Here is a 13,336-nt window from a genome sequence, read left to right on the forward strand (position 1 = left end):
CCCAATAATAACCAATGAGGATTTGCACGGCGGTTCACGACCACCTACCGCCACAGCGCACAACGTCAGCAGCATTACCTCACTTCCACCTGTTCCTCCACACAGAACAGGCGGACGCCATTTCAGGGGGTGTGAACAGGCCTATCGATTAATGCTGCGTCACAAGATAAATAGGCACATACTTCACAAATTACACTGTCCCATTACATGTTTGTATATTGCGGACTGCTGTTGTGGCTACATTGTTCTGTTTGTGACAGCCTACTCACTCTTGTGTCCCTTAGATACCTACTGCTGTGGATGAATAGGATATGGAGACATACCCCAGTGTACAGACCCCTGGTGGACTTGGCTACACTGGAGGACAGGCATATAATACTCACCTATAGACTTGACAGGGTCACAATCCAAGAGCTGTGTGCCCAATTGGAGCCTGACCTAATATCTGCTATCCGTCACCCCACTGGGATCCCCCCTCTTGTGCAAGTGCTATCAGTTCTCCATCTCCTGGCAACTGGTTCTTTCCAAGTGATAGTGGGCTTGGCAGCAGGAATGCCACAGCCAATGTTCTCAAGTGTGCTAACAAGAGTGCTGTGTCTGCCCTGATAAAACACATGTGCAGCTACATTGTATTCCCCCAGGTTGAGGATTTGGCCACTGTAAAGGCTGGATTCTATGCAATGGGACATATCCCCAATATAATTGGTGCAACTGACGGACCACATATTGCATTTGTGCCCCGCCAGAATAAACAGGTGTTCAGGAATCATAAGATTTTCCACTCCATGAATGTGCAGATGGTGTGCCTGGCGGACCAGTACATCTCCCACGTCAATCCAGGGTCAGTGCATGATGCCTTTGTCCTGAAGAATAGCAGCATCCCAAATGTGATGGCCCAACTACAGAGGCACAGGGTGTGGCTAATAGGTGAGCCCTGGTTTCCACCCAGTATATGTTGGTGTATGCCTATGGTGCGGGCCATATAGGATAGTGTGTGGCTAAATGTGTGGCTAAATGTTGTCCCTCAATGTTTGCAGGTGACTCTGGTTACCCAAACCTATCATGGCTGCTGACCCCTGTGAGGAATGCCAGGACAAGGGCAGAAGAACGTTATAATGAGGCACATAGGCGAACCAGAAGGATTGTCGTAGTTTGGACTCTTGCTCTGAGCAAGACTGCTGGTCTCAGGATGACAGTACTTTCGTTTGTAGGTGACTAAGGGGGTCATTCCGACCCTGGCGGTCGGTGTTAAAGCGTCGGCCAACCCGCCAACAGGCAGGCGGTCAAAAAAATGGAATTCTGACCCTGGCGGAAACCACCAACACAGACCGCCACTTTAACACTCCGACCGCCACGGCGGGACAAACAAAAAGCGCGGCGTTGACCGCCAACAGACAGACGGGAGACAATGTACCGCCCACCCTATCACAACTCACCAATCTGCCACCTTTTCCGGGGCGGGAGCCCCGCCGATAAAAACACGGCGGAAACAGACTACGAACGGGAAAACGCTCACCTCTACACACTCCACGAGGAATCTGGACAGCATGGAACCAGAACTACACATCCTACCAGCTATTGTCTACCTGCTCCTCTACCAGGAGCACGAACGCCGGCGCAGAAGACAACAGTGAGTACTGCACCTACGACACAGGGGAGGGGGGAGGAGAAAAGATTACGGGCACACACATACGCGACACACCCACCCTCATCCACAACTACCTACACATCAATGCAGAGCAACAACTCAGAGTGACACCCCCCAAACCCCCCGGAAGAATGCAAAGACAAAATAAAATGATCATGAAATTCAAATATATTGTAAGGCTACGTAAAAATCTTTTTCAAACATCTATAACTATATACACATATGTAAATTGTCCTGTCCAAATTGGGTTTCAGTCATTGTACGTGGGCCGATGGGCCTCAACACATGGGCAAAGCCCACACAGGAGACCCAAAGCCATTGGAGAGAACACTGCAGGGGCATCAGATAGAAAAACTACAGGCACCTCAGGGGGAAGGGAAGGGGAGGCACCTCAGCCACATGAGTCCACGACGCCAGATCCACGAGGGGCCTCCATGCCCACTGTCCCATTCTGGGGAGTGCAAAGCCACAGTCTCACAAGTCTCTACAGTGGGTGGCTTGCCCACTGAGCCATCCTGGGGGGTGCAAAGCCACCGTCTCACAAGTCTCTACAGTGGGTGGCTTGCCCACTGTGCCATCCTGGGGAGTGCAAAGCCACAGTCTCACAAGTCTCTACAGTGGGTGGCTTGCCCACTGTGCAATCCTGGGGAGTGCAAAGCCACAGTCTCTCAAGTGGATTACAGATTCCACTGGTACTGGAGGAGGCATGGTGCCCAGAGTGCATCGTGCAGCCCTGCCCGACACAGATCCGGGCCTGCCCCTTCTGCCAATGGGCCAGCGGTGTTTGAGATGAAGGGCCCAGCGGAGCGGTGCTTGAGACGGCGGTGCCCAGCGGAGCGGTGCTTGAGACGGCGGTGCCCAGCGGAGCAGTGCTTGAGACGGCGGTGCCCAGCGGAGCGGTGCTTGAGATGAATGGCCCAGCGGAGCGGTGCTTTAGATGAAGGGTCCAGCGGAGCGGTGCAGAGATGAAGGGCCCAGCGGAGCAGTGCTTGTCTTGAAGGGCCCAGCGGAGCGGTGCTTGAGATGAAGGGCCCAGCGGAGCGGTGCTTGAGATGAAGGGCCCAGCGCAGCGGTGCAGAGATGAAGGGCGCAGCGGAGCGGTGCTTGAGATGAAGGGCCCAGCGGAGCGGTGCTTGAGATGAAGGGCCCAGCGGAGCGGTGCTTGAGATGAAGGGCCCAGCGGAGCGGTGCAGAGATGAAGGGCCCAGCGGAGCGGTGCTTGTCTTGAAGGGCCCAGCGGAGCGGTGCTTGTCTTGAAGGGCCCTGTTCAGCGGTGCTTGTTTTGAAGGGCCCTGTTCAGCGGTGCTTGTCTTGAAGGGCCCTGTTCAGCGGTTCTTGAGACGCCGGTGCCCTGTTCAGCGGTGCTTGACATGTGTCTCCAGGGCACCATATCCGGCCAATATATGGAGTTCACTCGCCATCCGACTTCTCGCTTCTGGGGCCCTCCTGTGCTGGAGTCCCGGGCCCGTGGGTGTCCTCCTTCACACCCGGAATGGGGCTGGTGGGGCCCTCCTGGGCAGCTCGCCTGCTGCCGGACTTGTCAGCCGTGCTGCCCTTGCCATCCTTCCGTGATTCCCTGTGGCCCTTGCCTCCCTTTGTAGATGTGCCAGGTGGCACCCCACTTCCTGACGGTGCCAGGGTAGTGCCTTTGGAGGCTGCCGTCTCTGGCCTCTCGCCCCGGCCCTTGCCTTTCTTGGTTTTCTTCCCAGGGGGTGTGCTGGCTGTCCCTTTACTGCTGACCGATGTTGCTGCCCTTGAAGGTGGTGGACTCCAATATCCCTGTACTATGGACCTTGTAGGTCCAGGGGTTGTGGTGGCTGAGGTGCTGATTGGACTCTTACGAGATGGAGGGGGTGGGTCAGGTGATGGAAAGAGGTTAATTTTGGACAGGAAAAACTTTTTAGGAGCAGTGGGAAGGGTAGGTGCAGTGGGTATGGGAGTGGAGGAAGAGGATGTGGTTGTAGGAGAGTCAAGTGTGGTGTCTTTGGGTGCAGGTGCTTGTGACGGAGGCTGTCGTGAGGTGGATGGCTGTTGGGTGGGTGGCTGCCTGCGTTTGTGTGGTTTGGAAGAGGGGGTGACAGACACACTGGGAGAGGACACAGGGGACGTGTAAATGGCAGTGGGGGTGGTGACTGCACGTGTGCGGAGTGTTCTGGTGGGTGTGCTGGTGATGGACATAGTGGCTGATGATGTTGTGCATGCAAGTGTGAGTGGAGACGTCACAGGGAGGGAGGAGGGAGACGAGGAAGAGGGGGACACAGAGGAGGCAGTGGCTGTTGGTATGTCTGCATGTGGCTGTTGCTTGTGTGAATGCTTGTGTGATGTGTGGTGCTTATGTCTGGATGAGCTGCCCTTGGGTGTTGAGGTGTGTGCAGGCTGGTCTGTAGGTGTGTCTGGGATAGGCAGAGGAACAGGGGAGTGGGACTGGGTGGAGGAAGTTGGAGGAGGGAGGCAGGAGACAGGGACAATGGCTGCCGTCAGTGCTGAGGCCAGAGCGTTGAACGATCGCTGATGGGCAGCCTGACCCGAATGAATGCCCTCCAGGTATGCATTGCTCCAGTGCACCTCCCTTTCTACCCCCTGGATGGCATTCAAAAGGGTAGACTGCCCAACAATGAGCGTCCTGAGGAGGTCAATGACCTCCTCACTGAGGGCAGCAGGGGTAACTGGGGCAGGGCCTGAGGTTCCTGGGGCGAAGGAGATGCCCGCCTTCGTGTGCAAGCGGGCACGGGGCGATCGCAGAGGGGCTGCTGGGAGGGCGGAGCTGGTGCGCTGGGTGGCGGCTGTACCTGTTGTTGCGGTGGGCACGGATGTTGCCGCCACCACAAGGGAGCTCCCTTCCGAGGACGTGTCTGTGTCACTGATGTCTCCACGTGTCCCCGTTGTGGAGCTCCCCTCGCCCTCCGTCTCACTGGTGTACTCCGAGTCGGTTGCATGGCCCTCCAGGGCCATGTGAGATGCAGCTCCCTCGTGCTCCGATGCCACTTTTCCTCCGCCTGATGATGCTAATGCACACATGAACAGGAAGAGCAGCAAAAAAGGGGGGGGGAAATGAAGACATGTTGAGTGCATCCATTGGCAACACAGTTGGCGGAGAGGACAGACACAGAAGCCCCCTGCACTACGCCGCGCACTTGGGGTACACTACTCAATCATTGGGACTTGGCCTACAAGCCTATGGACGACAACTGCACACATAGGTGACACAGGGCCATGGATAGCTGTACTTGGCACCCTACAGAGGTGGGGGGCGGGGGCACAGGGCCATGCCTTACGGAGGGGCCTAGCCTACAGAAATCGCCCTGGCCTGGGGATACCCACAGCCCTCCTCCCCCACCCAGACACCTCCACTGCGCGCTAAGATAGCAGAATGTGCTGGTACTCACCCCCTTGTGTCTGCTGTGATGTCCTCACGCGCCCATCCAAATCTGGGTAGGCCACCGCCAGGATCCGAGACATCAGGGGGGTCAATTGACGAGTGGCACCCCTCCTACGTTGGGAGGCCATCCCCAGCAGAGCCTCCACGGTCTTCCTGCTCCCGCGGCGGATGTCCTCCCACCTCTTGCGGCAGTGGGTGCCCGTCTGTTGTGGACCCCCAGGGTCCGGACGTCCTTGGCGATGGCATGCCAAATGTCGATTTTCTGATGGGCGCTGACCTGTGTGACATGTACAGGGGGAGAAATAACATTATTATAATTTTCTGCATGCTCGATGTGAGTGGCCCTCCATCCCCACCCTTGCCATGTGGCACATGCTCTCATCCGTCGTTTGATGCATGCCTCAATCGCTCCCCTCCCCACCATCTTTCATCCACCCGACTCAACACAGGCATTGCCCCCAAAGCATGCTCCCAGTGTACTTACCTGTTGGTCTGGAGGACCGTAGAGTAGCGCATACATGGGGGAGAGGACCCCATCCACGAGTTTCTCCAATTCTTCAGAAGTGAAGGCAGGGGCCCTTTCCCCAGTCGCAGCAGCCATTGTCCCTTCCAGACCGAGGTCACAGCAGCACTTGCAGTATAGGTCCTCTCCTGTGGATGATCAGGTCTCGAGTGATTAAGCAGATAGAAAATGGCGGTCACGTCCGCGGCGGTGCGTACCGCGGCGGTGCGTCCCGCGACCGCCGGCGCACTTCGTCATTGGCTCCTGAAACGCATAGGGTTCAATGTTAACCAATGCGGCTTTGCGCCGCGGTCTTCGACCGCCTACCGCCACGGTGTGCCACGCCAGCGCATTGACCTCACATCCCATTGTCGCACTTCACAGGTCAGGCAGCCGCCATTTCAAGGGCCCACATGGCTTAATTTCTACTGCGTCACACATGCCTAGGCCTTGCATCGACACTCATACAAGCCATTCAATGCATAGAGAATCGTGTACTGTGCAAGCTGTGGGAACTTACCTGTGGGTTGATTGACTCTGTGCTCGCTGTTGTCCTTCCTAGGCACCGTCCGCTGGGACTTGCGAGGAGATGGAGGAATGTTCCCGTGTACAGACCGCTGGTGGACCTGTCGACAATGGAGGAACGACATGTCATTCTGACATACAGGCTTGACCGAGCCACTATACATGAACTGTGTGCCCAGCTGGAGGCAGACCTGATGTCACCCATCCGCCAACCCACAGGGATCCCCCCTCTAGTGCAGGTGCTGTCAGTAGCAAGTGGGTCATTTCAAACAACAGTGGCCATTTCATCAGGGATGTCTCAGCCTATGTTTTCCAAGGTGTTGTCCAGAGTGTTGTCTGCCCTGCTCAAACACATGCGGAGATACATCGTTTTCCCTGAGGTGGGGGATTTGCCTACAGTGAAGGGTGATTTCTATGCCCTTGGACATATTCCCAACATCATTGGTGCCATTGATGGGACACATGTGGCTTTGGTACCCCCCAGTGAAAGTGAACAGGTGTACAGGAACAGAAAAAGTTATCATTCCATGAATGTCCAGGTGGTCTGTTTGGCTGACCAGTACATCTCCCATGTAAATGCCAAGTTCCCTGGGTCAGTGCATGACGCGTACATCATGCGAAATAGCAGCATCCCTTATGTGATGGAACAACTACAGAGACACCGTGTGTGGCTAATTGGTGACTCAGGTTACCCCAACCTGTCGTGGTTACTGACCCCAGTGAGGAATCCCAGGACAAGGGCAGAGGAACGCTACAATGAGGCCCATGGGCGAACTAGGAGGATTATAGAAAGAACCTTCGGCCTCCTGAAGGCCAGGTTTAGGTGCCTGCATATGACAGGTGGATCCATAATGTACTCACCAAAGAAGGTGTGCCAGATCATCGTGGCCTGCTGTATGCTTCACAACCTGGCATTGCGATGCCAGGTGCCTTTTCTGCAGGAGGATGGTCCAGATGGTGGTGTTGTAGCAGCTGTGGAGCCTGCAGAGAGTGAAGAGGAGGAAGACGAAGAGGATGACACAGACAACAGGGACACAGTGATACAGCAGTATTTCAATAACACACAGGTAAGAATCAACACCGGCATTTTACATTTACTTACAGTCTCCTGCCTCTCTACTGTCGGTCCTTTTCACCCAGTGTATGCTAACAGAGTTGTGACTTTCCCTTCCAATTTCAGAAATGTGGGCCCCACTGCGTGACCTCTGCTTTGTTTGCCCATGGACTACAGCTGTAACTGGTCATTTTGGCAAGTTTATGTCTAATACATATTTTCAAAAATACAGGCAGACTCCAGATTATTTGTGTGCAATAAGTGTGTTTATTAAAGTGCTCAATTTTGGGACATGGTTGAAAATCGGTGATGGGTGATGGTGGAGGAATGTCCATGGCAGAGTCCAGATTCTCAGTCTCACAGGTGCATTGTCCATATGCCTGTGGAAGGTGGAGCAGGGGCAGTTTAAGGTTGGACAGGGTGACAATGTGGGACAGTGGGATGACATCAGGGGGTATCCTTTCCTGGCGGGGGTCTTGGCATCCTACTCTGTCTTCTTCCTAGATCTCAGGCACAGCTTGCGGGGTGGTTCTTCTGCAGGAGGTGGGGTTCTGGTGGCCGGTTGTTCCTGTGTCGGGGCCTCCTGTCCACTAGCACCGGCGGAGGTGGTAGGCTGTTCCTGGTCCATGCTAGTGACAGGGGCCCTTTGTGGTGCCACATGGTCCCGCAATGTGGTGACAATCTGGTTGAGAGCCACAACGATGGTGCCCATAGCGGAACTAATTTTTCTCAGTTCTTCCCTGAACCCCATAAACTGTTCCTCCTGCAGTACCTGGATCTCCTGGAACCTGGCCAGGACCGTCGCCATCGTCTCCTGGGAGTGGTGGTATGCTCCCATGATGGAGGTGAGGGCCTCGTGGAGAGTGGGTTCCCTGGGCCTGTCCCCCCCCTGTCGCACAGCAGCCCTCCCAGTTCCCCTGTTTCCCTGGGCCTCTGTCCCCTGGACCGTGTGCCCACTACCACTGCCCCCAGGTCCCTGTTGTTGGGGTGGTGGGTTAACCTGGGTGCCCTGTAGTGGTGGACACACCGCTGATTGACATGTCCTGGAGACAGAGGCATGGGCCCGCTGGGTGGGTGCTGTGCTGGTGTTCCCAGAGGGGGGTAGGTCTGCTGTAGCCTGTGGCTGTCTGAGGGGAACCGACTGTCCCGAGGTCCCCGATGGGCCGGGCTGGTCATCTGGGTCCAGGGAGACAGAGCTGCTGTCATCACTGGGGGCCTCTTCTGGGGGTGGGATGGACATTTCTGGACCCTCCTGGGCGGTGTGGTGGCATTCAGGTCCTGCAGGGGTATAAGAGTATGGTTATTGCTTCTGTGTGTGCCATAGCGTGCAATGGGTGGGTGCCCGTGTACCCCAGTGCTGGCATTCCTTTGTGGGGGCTGTTGTGACGGCGGTTTGTGGGGGAGATGGGTATGTGCAGTGGGCATGCTTAGGTGATGGCTGTCGATGGTTTGTGGTGGCATGCAGGGTTTGGTGTTGGGATGGGTGGGTTGTGATGGTGAGACATTAGCAATGAGGATGTGTGATGGTGGTGGGGGGGAGGGTGGGGGTATGAGTTGGCATGCTGGTGGGGTGGGGGGGATGAAGTAGTGAAGATGAGACTTACCAGAGTCCATTCCTCCGCCTACTCCTGCGAGGCCCTCAGGATGCAGGATGTTCAAGACCTGTTCCTCCCATGTTGTAAATTCTGGGGGTTGAGGTGGGAGTCCGCCGCCAGTCCGCTGCACCGCGATGTTGTGCCTGGATACCATGGAACGCACCTTCCCCCGTAGGTCGTTCCACCGCTTCCTGATGTCGTCCCGATTTCGTGGATGCTGTCCCACAGCGTTGACCCTGTCCACTATTCTTTGCCATAGCTCCATCTTCCTGGCAATGGTGGTGTGCTGCACCTGTGTCCCGAAGAGCTGGGGCTCTACCCGAACTATTTCCTCCACCATGACCCTGAGTTCTGCGTCTGAGAACCTGGGGTGTCTTTGGGGTGCCATGGGGTGGTGTGGATGAGGTGTGGGGTGGTGTTTGCGGTGATGAGTGTGGTGAGTGTAGTGGTGTGTGGTGTTTTGTGCGTGGTTGTTGTGTGGGTGATGGTGTAGTGTGCCTCTGTGTGATGGTGTTCTCTATTCTGTGCTGTCTCTCTCTGGGCTTCTTCTCTGATTTGTGGTCGTAGGGGTTTGTGGGTGATGTGGGTGTGTGTTTTATAGTTAATTGGGTGTGTGGGAGTGTTGTGTGTATGTGTCTCAGGTGTGTGTATTTCAAATTGTCCAATGTGGCTGTGTTTTGGAGCTGTATGTGTATTTTGAGCGCGGCGGTGTGTACCGCCAATGGAATACTGCGGTTGAAAGACCGCCGCGTGGATTCGTGGGTCGTAATGGCATGGGCGTTTTTCTGTTGGCGTGACGGTGGAGGATTGGTCTTCGCCAGTTTAACGCTGGCCGTTGGTGTGGCGGACTTTTGTTGATGTCGGGTTTTTGGCGGTTTGCCTCTTGAGGGTCAGAATGACCGTGGCGGTTTACCGCGACCACGGCGGTGTTGTGGCGGCCTTCTGACCGGCGGTAAGCGCCTTTTACCGCCGAGGTCAGAATGACCCCCTAAGTCTCTTCCTACAACTAGTTGTAACTGTTGTCCAAACCTTACCGGCTCACTAGCAGTACCTCACCAGAAACACAATAGTAAAAGGTGATTTGTAGCAGTCGCTTACGCATGGACTCAAAGTAAGATATCTCAGGGTTGTCGTGGTTAAACGGAAATTACCCTTTTCTCACAGATTTATTATGTCTCATACAAACAAAGGCAATAACACAGATGCAGTGAAGTTATAATAGTTTTTTTTAAACATAACTGCCATTTGCGATAAGTTGCATGAACTGCAATGATTAGGATAATGAATATACCAAGCAACAGTATTGTGAAGAAGAGAGTCATGGTTATAAAGACCCCCACCATTTTGCAATATATGAAAGAAATATATATATATATACGTACAAGATGGAATATGCTCTAATACCCCAATGAGAATAGGCCTAACCTCCTACCTAAAGGAGAGCTGGGTTTGCTAAACCTAATCTGCCAAAACCATGTCCATGAGAGGAGCCCCCAACCCTTGTTACCTTGGAATGAGGTCTCTATCTCAGACTCCGCAGGGACACGAAGACAGTGTCAAGACGACTGCAGCATCGGTATCAGCGATGGTGGCGATGCCCCCTGGTCGGAATCCCTCTGAATATCTGTCTGAAGTGTGATGTATTTATACAGATCTACAAGGTCCCCTGACGTAGGTGTATTCCAAAACAATAGATAACAGGCATTCTTGGGACGGCAATTAATATCAACAATCCCTCGAAAGTATTGAGAGGGAAAATCCCTAAGTGTGAACACATACTGTTTGTTTGTCTTTTGTGCTTGATCTTGACGCCTTGGCGCAGTGACACTGATAATAAAACTCATAACAAGTAGTCTAACTATAAACAAGCAGCTGTAGGAAAGTACCATCTTGCCTGGCATGTTACCCCCATATTTCACTGTATATATGTTGTTTTAGTTGTATGTGTCACTGGGACCCTTCCAGCCTGGGCCCCAGTGCTCATAAGTGTGCCCTGTATGTGTTACCTGTGTTATGACTAACTGTCTCACTGAGGCTCTGCTAATCAGAACCTCAGTGGTTATGCTCTCTCATTTCTTTCCAAATTGTCACTAACAGGCTAGTGACCAATTTTACCAATTTACATTGGCATACTGGAACACCCTTATAATTCCCTAGTATATGGTACTGAGGTACCCAGGGTATTGGGGTTCCAGGAGATCCCTACGGGCTGCAGCATTTCTTTTGCCACCCATAGGGAGCTCTGACAATTCTTACACAGGCCTGCCACTGCAGCCTGAGTGAAATAACGTCCACGTTATTTCACAGCCATTTACCACTGCACTTAAGTAACTTATAAGTCACCTATATGTCTAACCTTTACCTGGTAAAGGTTGGGTGCTAAGTTACTTAGTGTGTGGGCACCTGGCACTAGCCAAGGTGCCCCCACATTGTTCAGGGCAAATTCCCCGGACTTTGTGAGTGCGGGGACACCATTACACGCGTGCACTACACATAGGTAACTACCTATGTGTAGCTTCACAATGGTAACTCCGAACATGGCCATGTAACATGTCTAAGATCATAGAATTGCCCCCCCAATGCCATCCTGGTATTGGGGAGACAATCCCATGATTCCCCGGGTCTCTAGCACAGACCCGGGTACTGCCAAACTGCCTTTTCAGGGGTTTCACTGCAGATGCTGCTGCTGCCAACCCCTCAGACAGGTTTCTGCCCTCCTGGGGTCCAGCCAGGCTTGGCCCAGGAAGGCAGAACAAAGGACTTCTTCAGAGGGAGGGTGTTACACCCTCTCCCTTTGGAAAAAGGTGTTAAGGCAGGGGAGGAGTACCCTCCCCCAGCCTCTGGAAATGCTTTCATGGGCACAAATGGTGCCCATTTCTGCATAAGCCAGTCTACACCGGTTCAGGGATCCCCCAGCCCTGCTCTGGCGCGAAACTGGACAAAGGGAAGGGGAGTGACCACTCCCCTGACCTGCACCTCTCCTGGGAGGTGCCCAGAGCTCCTCCAGTGTGCTCCAGACCTCTGCCATCTTGGAAACAGAGGTGCTGCTGGCAAACTGGACTGCTCTGAGTGGCCAGGGCCAGCAGGTGACGTCAGAGACTCCTTCTGATAGGCTCTTACCTGTGTTGCTAGCCTATCTTCTCACCTAGGTAGCCAAAACTCCTTTTCTGGCTATTTAGGGTCTCTGCTTTGGGGAATTCTTGAGATAACGAATGCAAGAGCTCATCAGAGTTCCTCTGCATCTCTCTCTTCACCTTTTGCCAAGGAATCGACTGCTGACCGCGCTGGAAGCCTGCAAGACTGCAACAAAGTAGCAAAGACGACTACTGCGACCTTGTAATGCTGATCCTGCCGCCTTCTCGACTGTTTTCCTGGTGGTGCATGCTGTGGGGGTAGTCTGCCTCCTCTCTGCACTAGAAGCTCTGAAGAAATCTCCCGTGGGTTGACGGAATCTTCCCCCTGCAACCGCAGGCACCAAAGAACTGCTTCACCGGTCCTCTGGGTCTCCTCTCAGCACGACGAGCGAGGTCCCTTGAACTCAGCAACTCTGTCCAAGTGACTCCCACAGTCCAGTGACTCTTCAATCCAAGTTTGGTGGAGGTAAGTCCTTGCCTCCCCACGCTAGACTGCATTGCTTAGAACCGCGTGTTTTGCAGGTACTCCGGCTCCTGTGCACTCTTCCAGGATTTCCTTTGTGCACAGCCAAGCCTGGGTCCCCGGCACTCTAACCTGCAGTGCATGACCTCCTGAGTTGTCCTCCGGCGTCGTGGGACCTTCCTTTGTGACTTCGGGTGAGCTCCGGTTCACTCCACTTCGTAGTGCCTGTTCCGGCACTTCTGCGGGTGCTGCTTGCGTCTGAGAGGGCTCCTTGTCTTGCTGAGTGCCCCCTCTGTCCCCTCACGCAATTGGCGACATCCTGGTCCCTCCTGGGCCACAGCAGCATCCAAAAACCCTAACCGCGACCCTTGCAGCTACCAAGGCTTGTTGGCGGTCTTTCTGCACGGAAATACTTCTGCACGACTCTTCACCACATGGGACATCCATGCTCCAAAGGGGAAGTTTCTAGCCCTTGTTGTTCTTGCAGAATCCACAGCTTCTACCATCCGGTGGCAGCTTCTTTGCACCCACAGCTGGCATTTCCTGGGCATCTGCCCACTCCCGACTTGATCGTGACTCTTGGACTTGGTCCCCTTGTTCCACAGGTACTTTCGTCAGGAAATCCATTGTTGTTGCATTGCTGGTGTTGTTGTTTCTGGCAGAATTCCCCTATCACGACTTCTGTGCTCTTTGGGGAACTTAGGTGCACTTTGCACCTACTTTTCAGGGTCTTGGGGTGGGCTATTTTTCTAACCCTCACTGTTTTCTTACAGTCCCAGCGACCCTCTACGAGCTCACATAGGTTTGGGGTCCATTCGTGGTTCGCATTCCACTTCTAAAGTATATGGTTTGTGTTGCCCCTATCCCTATGTGCTCCCATTGCATTCTATTGTGACTATACATTGTTTGCACTGTTTTCTATTGCTATTACTGCATATTTTGGTATTGTGTACATATATCTTGTGTATATTTGCTATCCTCATACTGAGGGTACTCACTGAGATACTTTGGCATATTGTCATAAAAATAAAGTACC

The sequence above is a fragment of the Pleurodeles waltl genome, chromosome 5, assembly GCF_031143425.1.
Source record: "Pleurodeles waltl isolate 20211129_DDA chromosome 5, aPleWal1.hap1.20221129, whole genome shotgun sequence".
Taxonomy (NCBI): Eukaryota; Metazoa; Chordata; class Amphibia; order Caudata; family Salamandridae; genus Pleurodeles; species Pleurodeles waltl.